The 11,679-nt window shown below is 43.9% G+C and overlaps 1 pseudogene; it reads right to left on the bottom strand.

Moving 5' to 3' along the window:
- Positions 1–1,027: 1,027 nt before the first annotated feature.
- On the bottom strand, positions 1,028–1,720 carry LOC119827619 (annotated as a pseudogene).
- Between the last annotated feature and the right edge of the window lie 9,959 nt (positions 1,721–11,679).

The following is an 11,679-nucleotide window of genomic DNA, read 5'->3' as shown; positions in this document are numbered from 1 at the left end:
TTTAATAGCCCCTTCTCTAGAAGATGGCTAAATGCGAAAAAGAAAAATGTCACTTCTTTAAATTGTTTGTCCCCTTGCTTGGCTGCTCTATTTTAACTGAATTCCCATTAATGACCATTTAAAACTCACAGTTTTGAATGCAGTAAATCGAGATGCAAAAAAAAAAATAGGATCTCTGTGTTAGAACTGCCGCTCTCACTCCTATGCTATTGATACCTCATTTCATTTTATGCTTTAATTAAACTGGGTATATTTTATGTTTCAGTTTGCTTTGAAACAACTGCAGCACATGTAATTGACACTATTTCATCTCTGGTAGAAAGTGCTGAGCTGAGCTGAACACACCACTTCCATTTCCTTTTGCAGTTAATCTGTGGGAAAACTATGAAAGAATATGAATTCTATTTCTTTTACAAGTTTCTCTGATAAGTGAAAATAACTAGCCACCTAATGATCACCAATAAAAACCGAGACGAAATCTTTGCTTTCAGTGTAGCTCTTGCCTATATACAAATAGATCTTTAGTAGCACCAGGTACTTTTACTTAGTAATCTTTCCCAAATGGTACATAGCAAACAGGGAATGGATTCTGACTGGTTTACCACTCTGTGTAAAGCATAGATCCTCACAACACACGTTTTATTTTTTACTTGATTTTATTATTTTTATTTTCTTTGTTAGTGTGTGTATGTGCATATATACACGTGTATGCCACAGCACATGTGTGGAGGTTCAAGGACAACTTTGTGGGCCTGATTCTCTCCTTTTGATGTGGGATTTCTCCTCTGTATGCTGTGAATACCATTGGTTAATAAAGGAACTGTACAAAGACGCTTCTTGTCAGAAAATAATTACAGATACACAATAAAAACAGATTCAGATAAAAAGGCCTTTAAATGGGTCACAGTGTTAGATAAACGAATGTAGACTTGGGAGAAAGAAGAAAAAGAGTATAGAGAGCTATAAAAAGAAGTAATTTTTTTTTAAACAGACTTAATTCACTTTTATTTTCCTTGTATAAAAGCCCTTATGTGGTGGCCACAGCTGGAGCCTGGGTCCTCTGAACAGATACTCTGGTGTGGGTTTTCACAAGATGGTCAGTGTATTCCTGATAAGGAGACTTGGTGAACACAGTCTCCTTCCAGAGGTCGGGGGTCAGGTAGCTGTAGGTCTTAGAGATGGCATCAAAGGTGGCTTTGGCAAAGTTGCCCAGGGTGGCAGTGCAGCCCCTAGCTGATGTGTAACAGTCATCAATGCCAGCCACCATCAGTAGCTTCTTGGGCACAGGAGCGGAGACTAAGCCAGTGCCTCTGGAGGCAGGGATGAGACGCACCAGCACAGAACCACAGCGGCCTGTCACTTTGCACAGAACAGTGTGGGGCTTGCCAATCTTGTTCCCCCAGTAGCCTCTCTGCACAGGGACAATGGAAAGCTTGGCCAAGATGATGGCCCCTCAGATGGCGGTGGCTACCTCCCTGGAGCACTTGACACCGAGACCTACGTGACCATTGTACTCCCCAATAGCGATGAAAGCCTTGTACCTGGTCCGCTGGCCTGCCCTAGTCTGCTTCTGCACGGGCATGATCTTCAGAACCTCATCCTTTAGGGAAGCTCCCAGGAAAAAGTCAATGATCTCGGACTCCTTAATGGGCAGGGAGAACAGGTAGATCTCCTCTAGGGACTTGATTTTCATGTCCTTAACCAAGCTCAAATTTGTGAGCATCACTCTTTCTTAACTGCACAGTCCAGCTGGTGCCATATGAAAGCCATCCTCAATGATACACAAACAAATGAATGTGGCTTTTTTTTTCTGGTGAAACTATTTACAAAACAAGCAGGTGGCTGCTTTCGACTCTGCTGACCCTTATTATCATGGATAATGAACAAATAGGAGGTAATGATTACAGCTGAGGAAAGCCAGCAGCAGGTCAGCTCATCAGCAAGGGGCCTAAAGACACTTCTGTTTGTGTATATATTTTACACATGTATGATTTTTTTGTCTGTCTTGCAGTGGTTCAAATGAACTTAATCTCTTGATTCCCAGGTTTGAATTTTCTACTACATCTTACATTTCAGAGTAGAGGCCTAAGCTCATCAACATTTTCCCAAGTGTACATGAAATTGTCAAATAATTATCCTAATTAAAACTTATCTCTTCTTGTCCATGGTGGTTCATCTTGTAATTGCCACACATTCATCTTACACACAAACTTGGCTTAAATCAAGACAGACTTTATACTTCACACTACCGCATTTTCAGCTCAGCTCTGGATTAGGTGGGAATAAGGTCAGCTACAGTCATGAAGCCAAGAAGCTTTGTTTAATGAGATTTGGAAATTGGATTACCATTATATTCTTAATAAAAAATTAGAAAGTGATTTTTCATAAAATATTTTGTTCATGTTGAAGATCTTTTCCTCACAAATATTCCCGAAAATGTACTCTATGTCTGGTTCATTCTTGAGATATTCTCATAATGAGTTGCCACCATTGGCTTTCTGTAAACATGGCAAACAATGACTGGTTTCTGTGTCACTTCTTTCGTGGCCAAACAGGTACTTCCTGGCATATAGTTGATGACACAAATCTTACTTATTAAGAAACCATTGTCCCAGTGAAAAGTCAGAGTCTGGAAATGTTAATTAGAAAGAAGAACAGCATATCTTCCTGCCAAACTCTTTTCCTTTGTTGAGGTTGGGGTTGCTGACATGAAGACACAGCACCTGCACAAATAATTTTTGTGTAGGTAGCACGGTCTTCCTCTTTACTTATTTTTTGTACATATGTATGTATGTATGGTTCATGTATGCTTTAAGACAAAATGTTGATGAATCTCTCAGGCTGGCTTCCCACTTGAGTTTCGTGCCTCAGCCTCACAAGTATCTAGGATCACAGGTCTGTGCCAGCATGTCTGTGTTCTTGTTTAAAACAGTGTCAACCAGTGTCCTATCAGAGGTTGTGGGGAGGTCTATTGTGTAAAAGGCATTTTGAATGAGTTTTGTCTGATCCTTCCAATGTTCTTGGTAGGTAGGAATTATTAGCTTGTCACTTACATGGAAACAAAGACTCAGGAATTCATCTACGTATTTATTTCCTGAAGTGCCATGGGTTCTCTCTCTCTCTCTCTCTCTCTCTCTCTCTCTCTCTCTCTCTCTCTCTCTCTCTCTCTCTCTCTCCCTCCCTCTCTCTCTCTCTCTCTCTCTCTCTCTCTCTCTCTCTCTCTCTCTCTCTCTCTCTCTCTCTCTCTCTCACACACACAGTCATGTGCTCACTCCCATGCCTTCTCTTGAGTGGCCCTGAGTGGGTCTTTAGCTTTTCTTGCTGTCTTAGGAACTGCTACTATTGCGGTAATGAAATACCATGACTGAAGGCAACTTGGGGAGGAAAAGGTTTGTTTGGCTTACATATTCTGAATCACAGTCTATTGAGGGAAGCCAAGCCATGAGCTTGCACTGGACAGGAAACTGGAGGCAGGAACTGATGCAGAAGCTATGGACAAGTGCTGCTTATTGACTTGCTCTTCATGACTCACCCAGCTTGTTTTCTTATAGACTGCAGAACCACCAGCCCAGAGGTGGCACCACCCACAATGGGCTGGGCCCTCCCCCATCAATCACTAATTACAAAAATGCTCTATAGACTTGCCTGTCTACAGCCTGTCTTTCTGGAGGCATTTTCTCAATTGGGATTCCCTCCTCTGAGATGACTCCAGCTTATATCAAGCGGACAGCATCCATGCCAAAGGGCTTAGGAATAGGGATGACCTGAGGAAGTTCCTGGGTGGCAGTCTGCATTTCCAGTGTCTCTGGAGAAAATCTTTATGCCCTGGCATGGAGGCAAACACATTCCTTTTCTGAGCATGGAAAGCTAGGATTGCCCTGGGGTGTGTGCTCCTCTGCCAACTGCTGGAACCAGGAAACCCACCACTGCTCTAATTGGTAGCACTCTGGCCAGACACCAGCTTCTCTCAGTGCCTGTGCGGTGTGTTTAGCTCAGCCAGGCAGCTCTAGAGCGCCTGGGATGTGAAAACAGCCAGACATTCTCCGAACACCACAGCAAGACTGTTTAAACAGCATGATGTTTGGGAAATACTCATTTTCTCCACAGCCCCTGTATTCAGTAGTGGATTATTGGACAGGCTTCCGAAGGCAGCGCCAGGGAGTGCCAAGTCCAACCAGCCCCATCTCCCATCTTTGTGCGTGTTCAGTCAGTTCTCTGCACACCACACACACACACACACACACACACACACACACACACACACGCACGCACACATTCGCACTACTAGGAGAGACTGCTCTATGGCTTGCATATCCTAGTGGAAGCACTTTGGCCAGAAACAAGGAAAACATATCAAAGGTGAGCAGGTAGGTCTCGTCTGCTTTCTCCTGCCCTGGAGAAAACCGAGGATGTACTGCTTGCATCAACTGGTGCCTTCCTGCCCTTTGCCCCACCCCCTGCTCCCTCTTCCTCTCTAAACCCCCAAATCTGATAACAAGCAAAGCTGACCTTCAGCAACATGATGCTCTCATCAGTGAAACGAGCTGGGTGCCAATCACCGCGTGAGACTTTAAAGCCACTCTTGTTCTACAGCTGTACACTGTAACCGCCTGGTGAACTCCCATGCCCATGCCTATGCTCTGTGACCTTTACACTTTACCCAGAAGGCAGCCCCTGGTTGTGTGGACGCTGTAGACCTGGTTCCGAGGCAGGTTCACCGAGCTGCTGCCTAAGCAGGCGCCCTAAGAGATGCCCGAGCGAGCACAGATGTGGAGCCTTTCAGCTCAGGTTTCCATCTGTCGCTATTTTCGCAGGCATCCAGATGCGTGTTGCTCCTAGTCCTGATGAAGTCAGGGTCCCCTCATGTGGAAACGGAAACAAAACCAGAATGCCCTCTGACAGTGACAGCCGGTTTTGTCTGAATGTGTGACGGCTCCAGCATGCACACAGCCCCATCGCCCCCAGCCAATCCTGCCGAGCCAGTGGCTAGGGGCCAGAAGTTGGCAATGTGCCGTCAGTTGGAATTCCAAAAGTCAGAGATATGGCACTAAGTTTTGATTATTGAGGGAAAAAAATGATTTTCTTCACCCTATAAATGTAAAATCCTTTAGCATCTCCTCTGATGTATTTGGTTTGGGATGTTCCACATTTCAGCAAAGCAAGGCTTTTGTTAGAGAAAGAAAAACACAATGAGAGCGAACTGAAAAGCCATGTAAGCCGCTTCTATTGCATTGACTCAGACACAGTGAGGGATGGAACTTTGCAGTCAGGAATAACGGAAAAGCCGGCGAAATGAAACACAATTAGAGGAAGTTAGACTAGCGTGCACGTGATGGCCACATGTCATTGTCTCTTGCTCTGATCATAAAGAAAGAGGTATATCACAATGGAGGTTTTCCCAGTCACAAAGAACGAAATCACGCTATTTGTAAGAAAACAACGGGCATATTAATTCAGTCGGTCTTGGAAAGGCAGATTTTTCTCTCATTTCTGATTCCTGCATCTCTACTGGCACATGAAATCATGTAAGTGTATGTGAAACTGCCTAGGGGAACAAGGGAAGCTAACGGGAGGGACCAGAACAAACAGAGGAGGGGATGGGGAAGATGCGTTCAGCCTAAATATACACTCAAAGGAAAGTAACCTTATGTAATAGAGTACCACGTGCAAATAATATACACTAAGATAAATTTAAAAGTAGAAAATTTCAGGAATAAAGAATGCATAAATTTTAAACAAAAAAGGGAATAAATACACAATAGAGGTTACTTGGTAGCTCTCCACTCTCACTAAAAAGATGCTAAGCCAGTACTTTTTTTTTTAATTGTGCAGACTGTCAACCTGCCAAGGACTCTCACATGCCTCAGATTGACTAGGTGGAGTACCAAAGCACACTCAATAAAAATGGGGCTCCTGTGTCAAAGCGGGAGCCATGAAACCCACAGCCCCAGATCTCTTCACCGGTGACAAGGTGAGGACCAAAGCCCCGCATTGTCTGATGGTTCTTAACCTTCAGGTCTTTCTGTGTTCCTCAGTCCCCTCTCATTGTGCGCTTTGATTCCTGAGGCGGTCCACAGTGCCCTGCTGGTAATGAGGAAGCTCATGTTTTTGAGAGAAAACAGGACAACTGAGTGTGAGCTTTGTGAGCGTTTGTGTTTTTTCTCCCTAAAACATTTAGTTTCATTATGATATATGTTTATTTATTTATTTTTTTCAGCATTGAGCTACATCCCCAATCCTGTCTCTTGTTCAAATATTCTTTCTTTTAACAGTTCTGGCCGAAGCCCCTGCTATACCAGAGGCCATGTCAGCACCCAGACCCTCAGGCAGCCCACCCCACCCCAGCACTGTCCACACTCAGTGACTGCCCAGCCTGCCCTCGGAGGACCACCAGCTGGACCAGAGACCATGTCGGCCTCCAGAACCCCAACCTCAGTAGGGGTAGAGACCATCTACTCAACCACAGGCCACCCTAGCCAGAAGACCAGAGAGGAAACAGAAGCCAAGGAACAGGAGCACCCATCCAACAAAGACACATTCAGAAACCAGCACCTAGACCTGTAATTACCCCAAACCCAGAGGCCCAGATGTCAGCATAAGAACCCAGTCAATAACAGCCAAGCTAATATGTCACCACCGGAGCCCAGCTATCCCACTACAGCAAGGCCTGAAGATCCCAACACAGCTGAGACACGAGAAAACAACCTTCAAAACCAACTTTATGGAGTCAACTGAGGTCCTTAATGAGGAAATGAACAAATCCCTTAATTATTCTTTACTTTAAATATTCTATTTTATTAAATAATGGGGATTGGAGTTGGAACTGTCTTTGGGGTGCCAACTAGCTTCCAAATAAGGACTCAGAGACTTATTAATTGTGAATGCCCGGTCTTAGTCTAAGCTTGTCCTAGTAGCTCGTTTAACTTAATTCAAATTCAACCAGTTTCTATTAATCTAGGTTTTTTTTTTTTTTTACCTTTCTTTTACCCTTTGTGTCCTGCTTTTCTGCTTCCTCTGTGTCTGTCTGTCTGTCTGGTCCTTGGCATCTCCCTGGAATCCCTCTTTCTTTCTTCTCTCCCCAGTTTAAATTCCTCCTTCTCCTTACTCTTCCTGCTGGGAAGTCTCTCCTATACTTCCTCCTTCAATACTGGCCATTCAACTTTTTATTAGACCAATCAGGTGCCTAAGGCAGTCAAGGTAAAACAGTAACACATCTTTATGTAATTAAACAAATGTAACACATCTTTTCATAGTTAAGCAAATATTCTGCAACATAAACAAATGCAGCACATTTTTGCATAGTGAAATACTCTGCAACAGGGGACAGCAATTTTTAAAAATAAGTTTTTTTTTCCCCTGGGTGTGTGTGGGGGAACAGAATTACCAGTACTGATTAGTCCCCAGGATTTTTACTTTATGAAAAATTATAAGTCTCCTTTGCTTTAAAGTATACTTTAAAAATATTCTTTGTCTTATATGCTCTGCATTATAAAATTACATATCCATTAAGCATTTGTTTGTATACAGATATGACAGACTCAATCGCTGCAGAAAGCGCCAATGTGTAAGTCACCAGAGCTTTCCCCACACCTGTCCCATAAGGACAACAGGGTTTAGGGTTCTGTGGTTGTGTTAACTGAGAATTCAGAGCCACACAGACAAGAAGAGCTGGACCCATTTTTGGTCAAAACAGGGCAAATCCCATGGGAAGAAGTTGGAATACGAAGGAAAGGAAGAAAAACAGACTATAACAAATGTTATTTAAGAACAGCTGAGTTCATGCCATCACGGGAGAGAGTGCTGCATCCGTTGAAGACGAGGGTCAGAGGACAACAAAGTCTTAGACGCAGTGGCTGCAGGTGGCGAGGAAATTCAGTGGCTCACTGTGATGATGGCTGCTGGCTTGAGGAAGCCAGGGCACTGGGTGAGTAGCTTCCCACAGCTGGGACGGAGCGAATGATCTGTCCTATGGTTGCAGAGGTTTGCTTTGTTGTTTCTGGGCATATAGTGAATCAGAATATTATGGCATATGGTGGAGCAAATTGGCGTGCCTCTTGGTGGCCAGGAATGGGGTGGGGTAGGGTGAAAGAGAGAGAGAGAGAGAGAGAGAGAGAGAGAGAGAGAGAGAGAGAGAGAGAGAGAGAGAGAGAGAGGGAGAGAAGAGGGAGAGAGATATAATATTTTAAATTTTAAAAGTAAACCTTTGCAGTAACAGTCCATCAATTTATCAATTAATGAGGTCAAAAGCAGCACACACACACACACACACACACACACACACACATTTCCTTGATTTCTTTCAGAAAATTAGTCCACTTTTTTATTACTTCTTCTCCCTGAATCAATCCAAATAAGTTTAAATTTTTTTGTTTTACATTTATAACTTATTTTTTTAATTTTTGGTGCCATATGCCATAGCACATGTGTAGAGGTCAGAGGACACCTGTGGGAGTTGGTTCTTTATTTGTGGGTCCCAGGGAGTAAACTCGTCAGGTCTGTTGGCTTCTGTGTCATTTTGTTGGTCCTGCAATTCTTATTAAAAGGAAAATTGCCATGAAAAGCAGTTTGAGAAATGCAATAGAAACACCATGAAATCATCCCATCTTCCCATTTGTGACACAGGATCTATATGGGGTCCTCATGAGATCTCATGGGAGATCCTCTCCCAGGCTAGACTCAGACTGGCTATATTGCTGAGGTTGATCTTGAACACCTGATCCTGCCTCAATCCCTCAAGTGCTGAGGTTACAAGTATGTGCCACCACCCCTTTGTCTAGAATCACTAGACAATGATTTCAAAATTGAAAATTTCAAAATTGGAGTGTCCCTCTTTAAAAAAAAAACTAGAGAGCCCAAGTGTTCGGGTTCCTGTTCTAGCAGTGCTTAGTGTCCTATACCCACTGATCCTGTGGGGATCACTGTGCCTTTTCCCTTATCCTTTCCTATCTAGTTCATTTCAGGACAGTTGTTTTTGATTTACAGAGACTCCATGGCATTTCTGGAAATGTTTGGAAGCTTCCCCAATCTCCAAGCTGTCTGACAGTATTATCTTTAGTTATCTCTACTGCATGTTAGCGCCACAAACGTAAGTCCTGTTTCCAAGTCATGTCTGCTGGTACTGGAGACTGATTCAAAGATTATTTAGATCATAGTTACTGTCTCTCAATATGGGGGACAGAAAGACCACTTAGGTGTTCTCTCTATGTACTGATATACTGAGTTGCTGGCCATCCAAAATCTTATACAAACTTGACTATGGGAGGCTGAGCAGGACATTGCTATAGTTTCATTTCGGTGATGTCCCCAAAAGTCTATGTATTAAAGGCTTGGTTCCAAAGTAGAGTGTTGGGAGGTTCTGAATGCTGTGGACCTTTAAGAGGTTGGGACAAGTGGGAGTACTCAGATTACTGGGCATGTGCACTTTAAAGGGATCATGGGAGCCATTCATCCTTGCTTTGTTTCCTAGTTAGTGATGTGAGCTCTTGCTCTGGAATGCTCTGTGATGTGCTGCCTTCATCAGTGGCTCAGACCAATGATGCTGGTAGATCTTAGACTGTGTCCAGGCTAGTTTTATGTTAACCTGATACAAGCTAGAATCAAAAGAGAGGAGGGAGCCTCAACTGAGAAAATGCCTCCATAAAATCAGGCTGTAAGCAAGCCTGTAGGGTATTTTCTTAATTAGTGATCTAGGGAGGAGGGCCCAGCCTGTTGTGAATGATATCGTACCTGGGCTGGTGGTCCTGGGTTCTGTAAGAAGGCAGGCTGAGCAAGCCACAAGGAGCATGTCAATAAGCAGCACCCCTTCATGGCCTCTGCGTCAGCTCCTGCCTCCAGGTTTTTGCCCTGTTTGGTTCCTGTCCTTGCTTCATTCAGTGACAGACTACAATGAGGAAGTGCAAGCCAAATAAACCCTTTTCTTACCAACTTGCTTTTTGGTCATGGAGTTTTATCACAACAATAGAAACCCTCAGTCAGACTGGAGCCTCTAGCATCGTGGTCCAGAGTAAGTATGTTTTTCCCTTTGTAAGTAGCCAGTAGCGGGTGTTTTGTGATCGCAATGTGAAGCCAACTAACAGACCTAGACCTGCCTGACTCTAAAGGTTTTTCTGTGCTGTCCCACTTCAGGTATAGCTGGGTGGCTGAGAACAAGTACATGACAGTGGATGGGAGGACATTGGCTACATTCTGAGCTTCCATTATGTACTTATCACTTTAGAGATAAATGAACTCTTTCCACATTTTCAGTATGAGGTAGGGACTGAGATGTTCTTCTAACTGGGAAGTCAAATGAAAGAAGTTAAGAGTAAGAAGGTAGAAGGAAAGGAATACTGAGAAGGATGGTGTCTGGACAACTGGAGACAGTTAATATTTCAAGATACAGCACGAAACAAAACGAACGAGATAGAGAGGAAGAGGCCATGTTTTCTTAGAAAGGAAAAAAATACGGCATTTACCATCAGATGAAGAAGGAACAATGGTAATGTGATAGGTGCATTAAGAGATGGAGAAGGCTAACCTCCAGTGACCTTAACCCTCCCACAAGGCTCCACCTCTTAAAGGTCCACAGTATGTGCCAATTGCATCATCCTGGATGCATAGCAGATGTATCCCTAGGGACATTCCCTAGGCAGGTTTTGTGGAAGCCAGTGGGATCTATGAGGAAGGAAATGTCATAGAGTTTAAGCAAGGTCTGCCTGTCCTGAAACAGTAGGCAAAATATTTCTATTAGAGGCAGAACTTGGAGGGAGTAAAATGGAGACACATGGAATAGATGGGAGGCAAGAATGTCTTGTATCTTAGTGACATAAAACAAACCAGGAAAGAGGCTGGAGCAAGTGACAGCTCTGGGCAATGATAGGATCTGTTTGGAGGGGACTCATTGGCAGAGTCCTTCGGAGAGGACAGTCATGGTCTAAATGTCTTTGGGTACTGAGAAGTGGATTGCTCTCCTTCACGGGGAGGAGGAAGACGGGTTAGACGAAGGCGAAGGCTACATTGCTACTTTCCAAGTCTTCCTTGTTTCATGTTGTCTGCCGGCGGGTTCTGTTTTCCCAACCAAGCTCCTAATGACCACCAGAGGCTTCAGTGGAAGGACTGAAAAGCTATGGGACTCAGCTTCCAGGACTGTCCTGTGGCAGGTGTCTGAACACCTTCCTTGTTTTTCTGGAGCACTCGGGGCTTACTCTGGAAATGGGAACCCTGGGGTTTTTTTGACTTCCTCCCCTCCCGCGGTCCTGTGCCTGTTCATCACCATCTGAACATTTCACTGAAGCTTGTGTTCAGTGCCCAGCGCAGAGGGCAGCTGTACTCAAGCGGACAGAATGTCTCACCTTCTCGGGGGTTCTATAGCATCTTCTAGATGGGTTTTTCCTACATAGATTGTTATAAGGGCCATCTGAGACCTGAGTTAATTGAACCCTAAGGAAACACATTTTAATTAAGATAGTTGGGTTATAATGGGCTGCTGGAAAGCGTTTTGAACAGGGGAAACTTTTCGAAGCTCTGAATTCTCCCCATATGAGAGAAGCTTTGTCGTGAGCTTTTTTTTTTTTTTTTTTTTTTGAGCCTGCCCCCAACTGTGTTTCTAGGAGCTAGGGGTGTAAAGTAGCAAGGAGCTGTGAGTTGCATCCCAAAGTCTGGTTACATCTTCTGTTACTCGAACAGGACTGGCCACCTGCC

This window comes from Arvicola amphibius, chromosome 1 (assembly GCF_903992535.2).
Source record: "Arvicola amphibius chromosome 1, mArvAmp1.2, whole genome shotgun sequence".
Classification (NCBI taxonomy): Eukaryota; Metazoa; Chordata; class Mammalia; order Rodentia; family Cricetidae; genus Arvicola; species Arvicola amphibius.
Note: the sequence above shows the minus strand (reverse complement) of the source record. Positions and strands in the feature narration are given on the sequence as shown.